The sequence below is a fragment of the Rutidosis leptorrhynchoides genome, chromosome 11 (assembly GCF_046630445.1).
Source record: "Rutidosis leptorrhynchoides isolate AG116_Rl617_1_P2 chromosome 11, CSIRO_AGI_Rlap_v1, whole genome shotgun sequence".
Taxonomy (NCBI): domain Eukaryota; kingdom Viridiplantae; phylum Streptophyta; class Magnoliopsida; order Asterales; family Asteraceae; genus Rutidosis; species Rutidosis leptorrhynchoides.
The window spans coordinates 335,415,402-335,430,726 of record NC_092343.1 but is presented as its reverse complement, the minus strand read 5'-3'; positions in this window follow the sequence as shown (position 1 = coordinate 335,430,726).

Sequence of the window (15,325 nt, the reverse complement as noted above, 5' to 3'; positions counted from 1 at the left end):
TTGTAATTTTATGAGATATTTCATGCTAGTTGCCAAATGATGGTTCCCACATGTGTTAGGTGACTCACATGGGCTGCTAAGAGCTGATCATTGGAGTGTATATACCAATAGTACATACATCTAAAAGCTGTGTATTGTACGAGTACGAATACGGGTGCATACGAGTAGAATTGTTGATGAAACTGAACGAGGATGTAATTGTAAGCATTTTTGTTAAGTAGAAGTATTTTGATAAGTGTATTGAAGTCTTTCAAAAGTGTATAAATACATATTAAAACACTACATGTATATACATTTTAACTGAGTCGTTAAGTCATCGTTAGTCGTTACATGTAAGTGTTGTTTTGAAACCTTTAGGTTAACGATCTTGTTAAATGTTGTTAACCCAATGTTTATAATATCAAATGAGATTTTAAATTATTATATTATCATGATATTATCATGTATGAATATCTCTTAATATGATATATATACATTAAATGTCTTTACAACGATAATCGTTACATATATGTCTCGTTTAAAAATCATTAAGTTAGTAGTCTTGTTTTTACATATGTAGTTCATTGTTAATATACTTAATGATATGTTTACTTATCATAGTATCATGTTAACTATATATATATATATATCCATATATATGTCATCATATAGTGTTTACAAGTTTTAACGTTCGTGAATCACCGGTCAACTTGGGTGGTCAATTGTCTATATGAAACATATTTCAATTAATCAAGTCTTAACAAGTTTGATTGCTTAACATGTTGGAAACATTTAATCATGTAAATATCAATCTCAATTAATATATATAAACATGGAAAAGTTCGGGTCACTACAGTACCTACCCGTTAAATAAATTTCGTCCCGAAATTTTAAGCTGTTGAAGGTGTTGACGAATCTTCTGGAAATAGATGCGGGTATTTCTTCTTCATCTGATCTTCACGCTCCCAGGTGAACTCGGGTCCTCTACGAGCATTCCATCGAACCTTAACAATTGGTATCTTGTTTTGCTTAAGTCTTTTAACCTCACGATCCATTATTTCAACGGGTTCTTCGATGAATTGGAGTTTTTCGTTGATTTGGATTTCATCTAACGGAATAGTGAGATCTTCTTTAGCAAAACATTTCTTCAAATTCGAGACTTGGAAAGTGTTATGTACAGCCACGAGTTGTTGAGGTAACTCAAGTCGGTAAGCTACTGGTCCGACACGATCAATAATCTTGAATGGTCCAATATACCTTGGATTTAATTTCCCTCGTTTACCAAATCGAACAACGCCTTTCCAAGGTGCAACTTTAAGCATGACCATCTCTCCAATTTCAAATTCTATATCTTTTCTTTTAATGTCAGCGTAGCTCTTTTGTCGACTTTGGGCGGTTTTCAACCGTTGTTGAATTTGGATGATCTTCTCGGTAGTTTCTTGTATAATCTCCGGACCCGTAATCTGTCTATCCCCCACTTCACTCCAACAAATCGGAGACCTGCACTTTCTACCATAAAGTGCTTCAAACGGCGCCATCTCAATGCTTGAATGGTAGCTGTTGTTGTAGGAAAATTCTGCTAATGGTAGATGTCGATCCCAACTGTTTCCGAAATCAATAACACATGCTCGTAGCATGTCTTCAAGCGTTTGTATCGTCCTTTCACTCTGCCCATCAGTTTGTGGATGATAGGCAGTACTCATGTCTAGACGAGTTCCTAATGCTTGCTGTAATGTCTGCCAGAATCTTGAAATAAATCTGCCATCCCTATCAGAGATAATAGAGATTGGTATTCCATGTCTGGAGACGACTTCCTTCAAATACAGTCGTGCTAACTTCTCCATCTTGTCATCTTCTCTTATTGGCAGGAAGTGTGCTGATTTGGTGAGACGATCAACTATTACCCAAATAGTATCAAAACCACTTGCAGTCCTTGGCAATTTAGTGATGAAATCCATGGTAATGTTTTCCCATTTCCATTCCGGGATTTCGGGTTGTTGAAGTAGACCTGATGGTTTCTGATGCTCAGCTTTGACCTTAGAACACGTCAAACATTCTCCTACGTATTTAGCAACATCGGCTTTCATACCCGGCCACCAAAAATGTTTATTGAGATCCTTGTACATCTTCCCCGTTCCAGGATGTATTGAGTATCTGGTTTTATGAGCTTCTCTAAGTACCATTTCTCTCATATCTCCAAATTTTGGTACCCAAATCCTTTCAGCCCTATACCGGGTTCCGTCTTCCCGAATATTAAGATGCTTCTCCGATCCTTTGGGTATTTCATCCTTTAAATTTCCCTCTTTTAAAACTCCTTGTTGCGCCTCCTTTATTTGAGTAGTAATGTTATTATGAATCATTTTATTCATAGATTTTACTCGAATGGGTTCTCTGTCCTTCCTGCTCAAGGCATCGGCTACCACATTTGCCTTCCCCGGGTGGTAACGAATCTCAAAGTCGTAATCATTCAATAATTCAATCCACCTACGCTGCCTCATATTCAGTTGTTTCTGATTAAATATGTGTTGAAGACTTTTGTGGTCGGTATATATAATACTTTTGACCCCATATAAGTAGTGCCTCCAAGTCTTTAATGCAAAAACAACCGCGCCTAATTCCAAATCATGCGTCGTATAATTTTGTTCGTGAATCTTCAATTGTCTAGACGCAAAAGCAATCACCTTCGTTCGTTGCATTAATACACAACCGAGACCTTGCTTTGATGCATCACAATAAATCACAAAATCATCATTCCCTTCAGGCAATGACAATATAGGTGCCGTAGTTAGCTTTTTCTTCAATAACTGAAACGCTTTCTCTTGTTCATCATTCCATTCAAATTTCTTCCCTTTATGCGTTAATGCAGTCAAGGGTTTTGCTATTCTGGAAAAGTCTTGGATGAACCTTCTGTAGTAACCAGCTAGTCCTAAAAACTGGCGTATGTGTTTCGGAGTTTTCGGGGTTTCCCACTTTTCAACAGTTTCTATCTTTGCCGGATCCACCTTAATACCTTCTTTGTTCACTATGTGACCGAGGAATTGAACTTCTTCCAACCAAAATGCACACTTTGAAAACTTAGCGTACAATTCTTCCTTCCTCAATACTTCTAACACCTTTCTCAAATGTTCATCGTGTTCTTGGTCATTCTTTGAGTAAATAAGTATGTCATCAATGAAAACAATGACAAACTTGTCAAGGTATGGTCCACACACTCGGTTCATAAGGTCCATGAACACAGCTGGTGCATTAGTTAAACCAAACGGCATGACCATAAACTCGTAATGACCGTAACGTGTTCTGAAAGCAGTCTTTGGAATATCATCTTCTTTCACCCGCATTTGATGATACCCGGAACGTAAGTCAATCTTTGAATAAACAGACGAGCCTTGTAGTTGATCAAATAAGTCATCGATTCTCGGTAGTGGGTAGCGGTTCTTGATGGTAAGTTTGTTCAACTCTCGGTAGTCGATACACAACCTGAATGTACCATCTTTCTTCTTGACAAACAAAACAGGAGCTCCCCACGGTGATGTGCTTGGTTGAATGAAACCACGCTCTAAAAGTTCTTGTAATTGGCTTTGTAGTTCTTTCATCTCGCTGGGTGCGAGTCTGTAAGGAGCACGAGCTATTGGTGCAGCTCCTGGTACAAGATCTATTTGAAATTCAACGGATCGATGTGGCGGTAATCCCGGTAATTCTTTCAGAAATACATCAGGAAATTCTTTTGCGACGGGAACATCATTGATGCTCTTTTCTTCAGTTTGTACTTTCTCGACGTGTGCTAGAACAGCATAGCAACCTTTTCTTATTAGTTTTTGTGCCTTCAAATTACTAATAAGATGTAGCTTCGTGTTGCCCTTTTCTCCGTACACCATTAAGGGTTTTCCTTTTTCTCGTATAATGCGAATTGCATTTTTGTAACAAACGATCTCTGCTTTCACTTCTTTCAACCAGTCCATACCGATTATCACATCAAAACTCCCTAACTCTACTGGTATCAAGTCAATCTTAAATGTTTCGCTAACCAGTTTAATTTCTCGATTCCGACATATATTATCTGCTGAAATTAATTTACCATTTGCTAATTCGAGTAAAAATTTACTATCCAAAGGCGTCAATGGACAACTTAATTTAGCACAAAAATCTCTACTCATATAGCTTCTATCCGCACCCGAATCAAATAAAACGTAAGCAGATTTATTGTCAATAAGAAACGTACCCGTAACAAGCTCCGGGTCTTCCTGTGCCTCTGCCGCATTAATATTGAAAACTCTTCCACGGCCTTGTCCATTCGTGTTCTCCTGGTTCGGGCAATTTCTAATAATGTTGCCCGGTTTTCCACATTTATAACAAACTACATTGGCATAACTTGCTCCGACACTACTTGCTCCGCCATTACTCGTTCCGACACCATTTGTTCCTTTCGTTCTATTAACCCCTGGTCCGTAGACCTCACACTTCGCCGCGCTATGACCATTTCTTTTACACTTGTTGCAAAATTTAGTGCAGAACCCCGAGTGATTCTTTTCACACCTTTGGCATAGCTGCTTCTGATTGTTGTTGTTGTTGCGGTTATTATTGTTGTTGTGATGATTGTTGTAGTTGCTGTTGTTGTTGTTGTTGTTGTTGTTGGGCCGTTTGTTGTAGTTGCGATTGATGTTGCGATTGTTGGGATAATTGTTGCGATTATTTTTGTAATTGCTGTTGTTGTTGTATTGGTGATTCTTATCACCGTTTTCCTCCCACTTTCTTTTGAATTGCTTCACATTGGCCTCTTCAGCAGTATGTTCTTTAATTCTTTCTTCAATTTGGTTCACGAGTTTGTGAGCCATTCTACATGCCTGTTGTATGGGGGCGGGCTCGTGTGAACTTATATCTTCTTGGATTCTTTTCGGTAATCCTTTCACAAACGCGTCGATCTTCTCTTCCTCATCTTCGAATGCTCCCGGACACAATAGGCACAATTCTGTGAATCGTCTTTCGTACGTGGTAATATCAAATCCTTGGGTTCGTAACCCTCTAAGTTCTGTCTTGAGCTTATTGACCTCGGTTCTGGGACGATACTTCTCGTTCATCAAGGGCTTGAATGCTGACCACGGTAGTGCGTACGCATCATCTTGTCCCACTTGCTCTAGATAGGTATTCCACCATGTTAACGCAGAACCTGTGAAGGTATGCGTAGCGTACTTTACTTTGTCCTCTTCAGTACACTTACTTATGGCAAACACCGATTCGACCTTCTCGGTCCACCGTTTCAATCCGATCGGTCCTTCGGTTCCATCAAATTCCAAAGGTTTGCAGGCAGTGAATTCTTTGTAGGTGCATCCTACACGATTTCCTGTACTGCTAGATCCAAGGTTATTGTTGGTATGTAGCGCAGCCTGTACTGCGGCTATGTTTAAAGCTAGAAAAGTACGGAATTCCTCTTCATTCATATTCACGGTGTGTCGAGTAGTCGGTGCCATTTCCTTCAAAATAGTTAAATGGAACAAGTTAATCATACAGAATATTAAGAGTAGTTAATAGTATTTCGTAGCATAATATGAACTCATTTATAAAAGCTTTTTCTTCATATTAGCGTTTTATAAGTTTAAATTCGGGTAGTACATACCCGTTAAGTTCATACTTAGTAGCTAATATACAATTCAACTACTACAATTCTATATGAAAAACTGATTATAATAATATTTCGCGTTCAAACTTTTATACAATATTTTACAAACTTACAATACCGCTTATTTTACATAAAGCATGAAATATAGCACACAATAACTTTGATACAAGATAGTTGTGAAGATAATTCTAGCTAGTACACAAGTCGTTCAGCAAAGGCAATAAAGACACGTAATTCATACGTCCAGAAACAAGTCATGCATTCTGGTTTTACTAGGACTACTTCCCATCCTTGGTCTTGTGCAACATAACCGTTATGGCCGTTGATAAGACAGCGTGTTGTAACGTCGTCAAAGGGACGAGGGTTACGTAATGTCCAACAGTCCCGTAATAATCTAAAAACCTCATTTCTTACCCCAATTACCGACTCCGTCACTTGTGAAAACGTTTTGTTTAATAGTTGTAGCCCGATGTTCTTGTTCTCACTTTGGTGAGAAGCGAACATTACTAATCCGTAAGCATAACATGCTTCTTTATGTTGCATGTTAGCCGCTTTTTCTAAATCACGAAGTCCAATATTCGGATATATTGAGTCAAAATAATTTCTTAACCCGTTGCGTAAAATAGCATTTGGGTTCCCCGCAATATATGCGTCAAAATAAACACATCGTAACTTATGGGTTTCCCAATGTGATATCCCCCATCTTTCAAACGAAAGTCTCTTATAAACCAAGACATTCTTGGAATGTTCTTCGAATGTCTTACAAACTGATCTCGCCTTAAATAGTTGTGCCGAGGAATTCTAGCCGACTCTAGACAAGATTTCATCAATCATGTCTCCGGGTAGGTCTCTTAAAATATTGGGTTGTCTATCCATTTTGTGTTTTTAAACTGTAAAATAGACAAGAGTTAGATTCATAAAAAAATACTTATTAATACAAGAAATTTTTACACATATCATAAAGCATAAGAACACTATATTACATATATTACACCACACGAATACAACTATCTAATTCCGACTCGCTCGTTTCTTCTTCTTCGGTTTTGGTTCGTTTTGCCAAGTTTCTAGGGATATATGATGTTCCCCTAATACGAGCCGCCGTTGTCCACATTGGTTTAGAAAAACCTGGTGGTTTAGAGGTTCCCGGGTCATTGTTACAACTTAAGGACTTCGGGCGTTGACGATACATATAAAGTTCATCGGGGTTGGAATTAGATTTCTCTATTTTTATGCCCTTTCCCTTATTATTTTCTTTTGCCTTTTTAAATTCAGTTGGGGTAATTTCTATAATATCATCGGAATTCTCGTCGGAATCCGATTCATCGGAGAATTGGTAATCCTCCCAATATTTTGCTTCCTTGGCGGAAACACCATTGACCATAATTAACCTTGGTCGGTTGGTTGAGGATTTTCTTTTACTTAACCGTTTTATTATTTCCCCCACCGGTTCTATTTCTTCATCCGGTTCCGATTCTTCTTCCGGTTCCGATTCTTCTTCCGGTTCCGACTCTTCTTCCGGTTCCTCTTCGGGAACTTGTGAATCAGTCCACGAATCATTCCAATTTACATTTGACTCTTCATTATTATTAGGTGAGTCAATGGAACTTGTTCTAGAGGTAGACATCTATCACATAATATCAAACGCGTTAAGAGATTAATATATCACATAATATTCACATGTTAAAAATATATAGTTTTCAACAAAATTTGTTAAGCAATCATTTTTCAAGTAAACACGGTCGAAGTCCAGACTCACTAATGCATCCTAACAAACTCGATAAGACACACTAATGCAAAATTCTGGTTCTCTAAGACCAACGCTCGGATACCAACTGAAATGTCCCGTTCTTATTGATTAAAAACGTTCCATATTAATTGATTTCGTTGCGAGGTTTTGACCTCTATATGAGACGTTTTTCAAAGACTGCATTCATTTTTAAAACAAACCATAACCTTTATTTCATAAATAAAGGTTTAAAAAGCTTTATGTAGATTATCAAATAATGATAATCTAAAATATCCTGTTTACACACGACCATTACATAATGGTTTACAATACAAATATGTTACATCGAAATCAGTTTCTTGAATGCAGTTTTTACACAATATCATACAAACATGGACTCCAAATCTTTTCCTTATTTTAGTATGCAACAGCGGAAGCTCTTAATATTCACCTGAGAATAAACATGCTTTAAACGTCAACAAAAATGTTGGTGAGTTATAGGTTTAACCTATATATATCAAATCGTAACAATAGACCACAAGATTTCATATTTCAATACACATCCCATACATAGAGATAAAAATCATTCATATGGTGAACACCTGGTAACCGACATTAACAAGATGCATATATAAGAATATCCCCATCATTCCGGGACACCCTTCGGATATGATATAAATTTCGAAGTACTAAAGCATCCGGTACTTTGGATGGGGTTTGTTAAGCCCAATAGATCTATCTTTAGGATTCGCGTCAATTAGGGTGTCTGTTCCCAAATTCTTAGATTACCAGACTTAATAAAAAGGGGCATATTCGATTTCGATAATTCAACCATAGAATGTAGTTTCACGTACTTGTGTCTATTTTGTAAATCATTTATAAAACCTGCATGTATTCTCATCCCAAAAATATTAGATTTTAAAAGTGGGACTATAACTCACTTTCACAGATTTTTACTTCGTCGGGAAGTAAGACTTGGCCACTGGTTGATTCACGAACCTATAACAATATATACATATATATCAAAGTATGTTCAAAATATATTTACAACACTTTTAATATATTTTGATGTTTTAAGTTTATTAAGTCAGCTGTCCTCGTTAGTAACCTACAACTAGTTGTCCACAGTTAGATGTACAGAAATAAATCGATAAATATTATCTTGAATCAATCCACGACCCAGTGTATACGTATCTCAGTATTGATCACAACTCAAACTATATATATTTTGGAATCAACCTCAACCCTGTATAGCTAACTCCAACATTCACATATAGAGTGTCTATGGTTGTTCCAAAATATATATAGATGTGTCGACATGATAGGTCGAAACATTGTATACGTGTCTATGGTATCTCAAGATTACATAATATACAATACAAGTTGATTAAGTTATGGTTGGAATAGATTTGTTACCAATTTTCACGTAGCTAAAATGAGAAAAATTATCCAATCTTGTTTTACCCATAACTTCTTCATTTTAAATCCGTTTTGAGTGAATCAAATTGCTATGGTTTCATATTGAACTCTATTTTATGAATCTAAACAGAAAAGTATAGGTTTATAGTCGGAAAATTAAGTTACAAGTCGTTTTTGTAAAGGTAGTCATTTCAGTCGAAAGAACGACGTCTAGATGACCATTTTAGAAAACATACTTCCACTTTGAGTTTAATCATAATTTTTGGATATAGTTTCATGTTCATAATAAAAATCATTTTCTCATAATAACAACTTTAAAATCAAAGTTTATCATAGTTTTTAATTAACTAACCCAAAACAGCCCGCGGTGTTACTACGACGGCGTAAATCCGGTTTTACGGTGTTTTTCGTGTTTCCAGGTTTTAAATCATTAAGTTAGCATATCATATAGATATAGAACATGTGTTTAGTTGATTTTAAAAGTCAAGTTAGAAGGATTAACTTTTGTTTGCGAACAAGTTTAGAATTAACTAAACTATGTTCTAGTGATTACAAGTTTAAACCTTCGAATAAGATAGCTTTATATGTATGAATCGAATGATGTTATGAACATCATTACTACCTTAAGTTCCTTGGATAAACCTACTGGAAAATAGAAAAATGGATCTAGCTTCAATGGATCCTTGGATGGCTCGAAGTTCTTGAAGCAGAATCATGACACGAAAACAAGTTCAAGTAAGATCATCACTTGAAATAAGATTGTTATAGTTATAGAAATTGAACCAAAATTTGAATATGATTATTACCTTGTATTAGAATGATAACCTACTGTAAGAAACAAAGATTTCTTGAGGTTGGATGATCACCTTACAAGATTGGAAGTGAGCTAGCAAACTTGAAAGTATTCTTGATTTTATGAAACTAGAACTTTTGGAATTTATGAAGAACACTTAGAACTTGAAGATAGAACTTGAGAGAGATCAATTAGATGAAGAAAATTGAAGAATGAAAGTGTTTGTAGGTGTTTTTGGTTGTTGGTGTATGGATTAGATATAAAGGATATGTAATTTTGTTTTCATGTAAATAAGTCATGAATGATTACTCATATTTTTGTAATTTTATGAGATATTTCATGCTAGTTGCCAAATGATGGTTCCCACATGTGTTAGGTGACTCACATGGGCTGCTAAGAGATGATCATTGGAGTGTATATACCAATAGTACATACATCTAAAAGCTGTGTATTGTACGAGTACGAATACGGGTGCATACGAGTAGAATTGTTGATGAAACTGAACGAGGATGTAATTGTAAGCATTTTTGTTAAGTAGAAGTATTTTGATAAGTGTATTGAAGTCTTTCAAAAGTGTATAAATACATATTAAAACACTACATGTATATACATTTTAACTGAGTCGTTAAGTCATCGTTAGTCGTTACATGTAAGTGTTGTTTTGAAACCTTTAGGTTAACGATCTTGTTAAATGTTGTTAACCCAATGTTTATAATATCAAATGAGATTTTAAATTATTATATTATCATGATATTATCATGTATGAATATCTCTTAATATGATATATATACATTAAATGTCTTTACAACGATAATCGTTACATATATGTCTCGTTTAAAAATCATTAAGTTAGTAGTCTTGTTTTTACATATGTAGTTCATTGTTAATATACTTAATGATATGTTTACTTATCATAGTATCATGTTAACTATATATATATCCATATATATGTCATCATATAGTGTTTACAAGTTTTAACGTTCGTGAATCACCGGTCAACTTGGGTGGTCAATTGTCTATATGAAACATATTTCAATTAATCAAGTCTTAACAAGTTTGATTGCTTAACATGTTGGAAACATTTAATCATGTAAATATCAATCTCAATTAATATATATAAACATGGAAAAGTTCGGGTCACTACACTCTGGACTTCTGGAAAGTTTATTTTCAGATAGTTCGTCTCGAGTATATGACTTTTCATTTAAGACTCACCTAAATCCGATATACGGTTTAGGATTTATAGCCTTTTTAAAACCACTACACCTTTGTAACGTTGTGCTGAAAATTCTGACCTACTCGCACTTAAACCGTCGCACGGTTAAACGAAGATGAGTTAGGTTCTGAAAATTTGTCAGCGGTTAGAGGACTCACATACGGAGCCTTGGACACTAACTACGCATCTTTTCGTTTTGTATATAGGTCGTAGCAGCTTATCGAAGTCAGCCTTTTGTTTCGATCTCTATTCTTGTTAAACTTACTTAGCTTTTATGATGATGAATGATGATGATGACACTTAAACGTAATTTATGTTGTGACCTGAACTTTTCCATGAGTATATATTAATTGAAAACTATATTTGCATGATTAAATGTTTCCAACATGTTAAGCAATCAAACTTGTTAAGACTTGATTATTTAAAATGAGTTTCATGTAGACAATTGACCACCCAAGTTGATTGGCGATTCACGAACGTTAAAACTTGTAAAAACTATATGATGACATAAATATGGATATATATATAGTTATCATGATATTATGATAAGTATGTACCTCATTAAGTATTTTAACAATGAGTTATATACATAAAAATGAGACTATGGAATTAAGAAACTTGAAAATGGTATATATAACGATTATCGTTATAACAACGTCTTACTAATTACATATGAATCATTTTAAGATATTGATACACTATATATAAACACGTTAAATGATAAGTAAACATATCATTAAGTATAATAACAATGAGCTACATATGTAAAAACAAGACTATTAACTTAAGGATTTCGAAACGAGACATATATGTTACGATTATCGTTGTAACGACATTTAACTGTATATATATCATATTAAGATATATTAATACGTCATTATATCATGATAATGTAATAATTTAACATCTCATTAGATATAATAAACAATGTGTTAACAACATTTAACAAGATCGTTAACTTAAAGGTTTCAAAACAACATTTACATGTAACGACTAACGATGACTTAACGATTCAGTTAAAATGTATATACATGTAGTGTATTTAGATGTATTAGTACACTTTTGAAAGACTTCAAGACATATATCAAAGTACTTATACTTAACAAATATGCTTACGATTACATCCTCATTCATTTTCATCAACAATTCTACTCGTATGCACTTGTATTTGTACTTGTACAATACACAGCTTCTAAATGTATTTACTATTGGTATATACACTCCAATGATCAGCTCTTAGCAGCCCATGTGAGTCACCTAACCATGTGGGAACCATCATTTAACATCTAGCATGATTTATGAGCAAAGAAACAAAAACAAGAACTCCTTTTAACCCCACTCACCTTCACCACTCACCACCTACTCCATTTCACTTCCAATTTTCTTTCCAATTCTCTCTCAAAACACACACACTCTTCCATAAACGTCTAAGTTACTATTTTTCTAGCAAAAATTATCAAATACAAGCTTTGGTTATTACCTATAATCATCATAAAAACAATTACTCAAGAAACAATCAAGAACACTTCCAAGTTTACAAGTTTACTTCCAAGTTTCCTAATCCATTCCAAGCAATCATCTAAGATCAAGAAACCTTTATTATTTACAGTAGGTTATCTTTATAAATCAAGGTAATATTCATATTAAAGCTTTGATTCAATTTCTATAACTATAACTATCTTAATTCGAGTAATAATCTTACTTGAACTTGTTTTTGTGTAATGATTCTATTTCAAGAACTTCCAAGCCATCAAAGATCCTTTGAAGCTCAAGTTATTTTTTCATCATTTCCAGTAGGTTTACCTACTAAACTTGAGGTAGTAATGATGTTCATAACATCATTCGATTCATATATATATAACTACCTTATTCGAAGGTTTAAACTTGTAATCACTAGAACATAGTTTAGTTAATTATAAACTTGTTCGCAAACAAAAGTTAATCCTTCTAACTTGACTTTTAAAATCAACTAAACACATGTTCTATATATATATGATATGCTAACTTAATGATTTAAAACCTGAAAACACGAAAAATACCGTAAAACTGGATATACGCCGTCGTAGTAACACCGTGGGCTGTTTTGGGTTAGTTAATTAAAAACTATGATAAACTTTGATTTAAAAGTTGTTCTTCTAGGAAAATGAATTTTCTTATGAACATGAAACTATATCTCAAAATCATGGTTAAACTCAAAGTGGAAGTATGTTTTCCAAAATGGTCATCTAGACGTCGTTCTTTCGACTGAAATGACTACCTTTACAAAAACGACTTGTAACCTGTATTTCTGAATATAAACTTATACTTTTTCTGTTTTATATTCATAAACTTAAGTTCAATATGAAACCATAGTAACTTGAATCACTCAAAACAGATTTAAAACGAAGAAGTTATGGGTAAAACAAGATTGAATATTTTTGCTTGTTGTAACTACGTGAAAATTGGTAATAGATCTATATTAATCATATCCTAGCTAACTCATATTGTATTATACATGTATTCTAATATATTATGTAATCTTGAGATACCATAGACACGTATGCAAATGTTTTGACATATCATATCCACCCATGTATATATATTATTTGGAACAACCATAGACACTCTATATGCAGTAATGTTGGAGTTAGCTATATAGGATTGAGGTTGATTCCAAAAATATATATACTTTGAGTTGTGATCTAGCCTGAGACGTGTATACACTGGGTCGTGGATTGATTCATGATAATATATATCGATTTATTTCTGTACATCTAACTGTGGATAACTAGTTGTAGGATACTAACGAGGACAGCTGACTTAATAAACTTAAAACAGTAAAACGTATTAAAAATGTTGTAAATATATTTTGAACATACTTTGATATATATGTACATATTTGTTATAGGTTCGTGAATCGACCAGTGGCCAAGTCTTACTTCCCGACGAAGTAAAAATCTGTGAAAGTGAGTTATAGTCCCACTTTTAAAATCTATTATTTTTGGGATGAGAATACATGCAGTTTTATAAATGTTTTACAAAATAGACACAAGTGATCAAAATTATATTCTATGTTGAATTATTGAACCGAATATACCCCTTTTTAGCTTGGTAGCCTAAGAATTGGTGTTTATTATAATTGCCACCAATTGACGCGAATCCAAAAGATAGATCTATTAGGCCCAGCAAGCCTCATCCGAGTTACGGATGCTTTAGTACTTCGATTTATCATGTTCGATGAGAGTCCCAGAATGATGGGGATATTCTATATGCATCATGTTAAGGTCGGTTACCAGGTGTTCATCATATGAATGATTTTTATGCAGATTGCATGTTGTTTATGAGAAATGAAAATATGAAATCTTGTGGTCTATTATTACGATTTGATATATATGTAGGTTAAACCTATAACTCACCAACATTTTTGTTGACGTTTAAAGCATGTTTATTCTCAGGTGATTATTAAGAGCTTCCGCTGTTGCATGCTAATTTATGGACAAGAGTTGGAGTCAGCATGATTGTATAATATTGTTTAAAAACTGCATTCGAAGACTTAAATTGATGTGTAATATTATTGTAAACCATTATGTAATAATTGTGTGAAAACGCTATATTTTAGATTATCATTATTTGATAATCGTCGTAATATTTTTATACGTTTATCGATAAAATAAAGGTTATGGTTTGTTTTAAAATCAAATGCAGTCTTTGAAAAACGTCTCATATAGAGGTCAAAACCTCGCAATGAAATCAATTAATATGGAACGTTTATAAATCGATATGTACGGGACATTTCAATTTATGCACTTTTAAACTTATGGGGACAACATACTGGCCCAGTGACCTTTGACTTAGGTTGACGACCTTTCGGACCGACTTACTACTTGCATACTTTTCGTATCGAATTTTACTGCTTATTCACTGTGAGTTATAGCATCCCTTTACTACTTTTTACTATTTTTGGGACTGAGAATAAAAAGCGCATGTATTCTCAGTCCCAAAAATAGTAAAAAGTAGTAAAGGGATGCTATAACTCACAATGAATAAGCAGTAAAAGTCGATACGAAAAGTGTCTTGAAGTCTTTCAAAAGTGTATGAATACATATTAAAACACTACATGTATATACATTTTAACTGAGTCGTTAAGTCATCGTTAGTCGTTACATGTAAATGTTGTTTTGAAACCTTTAGGTTAACGATCTTGTTAAATGTTGTTAACCCATTGTTTATTATATCTAAAGAGATGTTAAATTATTACATTATCATGATATTATGATATATTAATATATCTTAGTATGATATATATACAGTTAAATGTTGTTACAACGATAATCGTTACATATATGTCTCGTTTCGAAATCATTAAGTTAGTAGTCTTGTTTTTACATATGCAGTTCATTGTTAATACACTTAATGACATGTTTACTTATCATTTATCATGATTAAACATAGTGTATCAATATCTTAATATGATTCATATGTATTTAGTAAGACGTTGTTATAACGATAATCGTTATATATATCGTTTCGAGTTTCTTAATTCAATAAACTCAATTTTATGTATATAACTCATTGTTAAAATACCTAATGAGATAC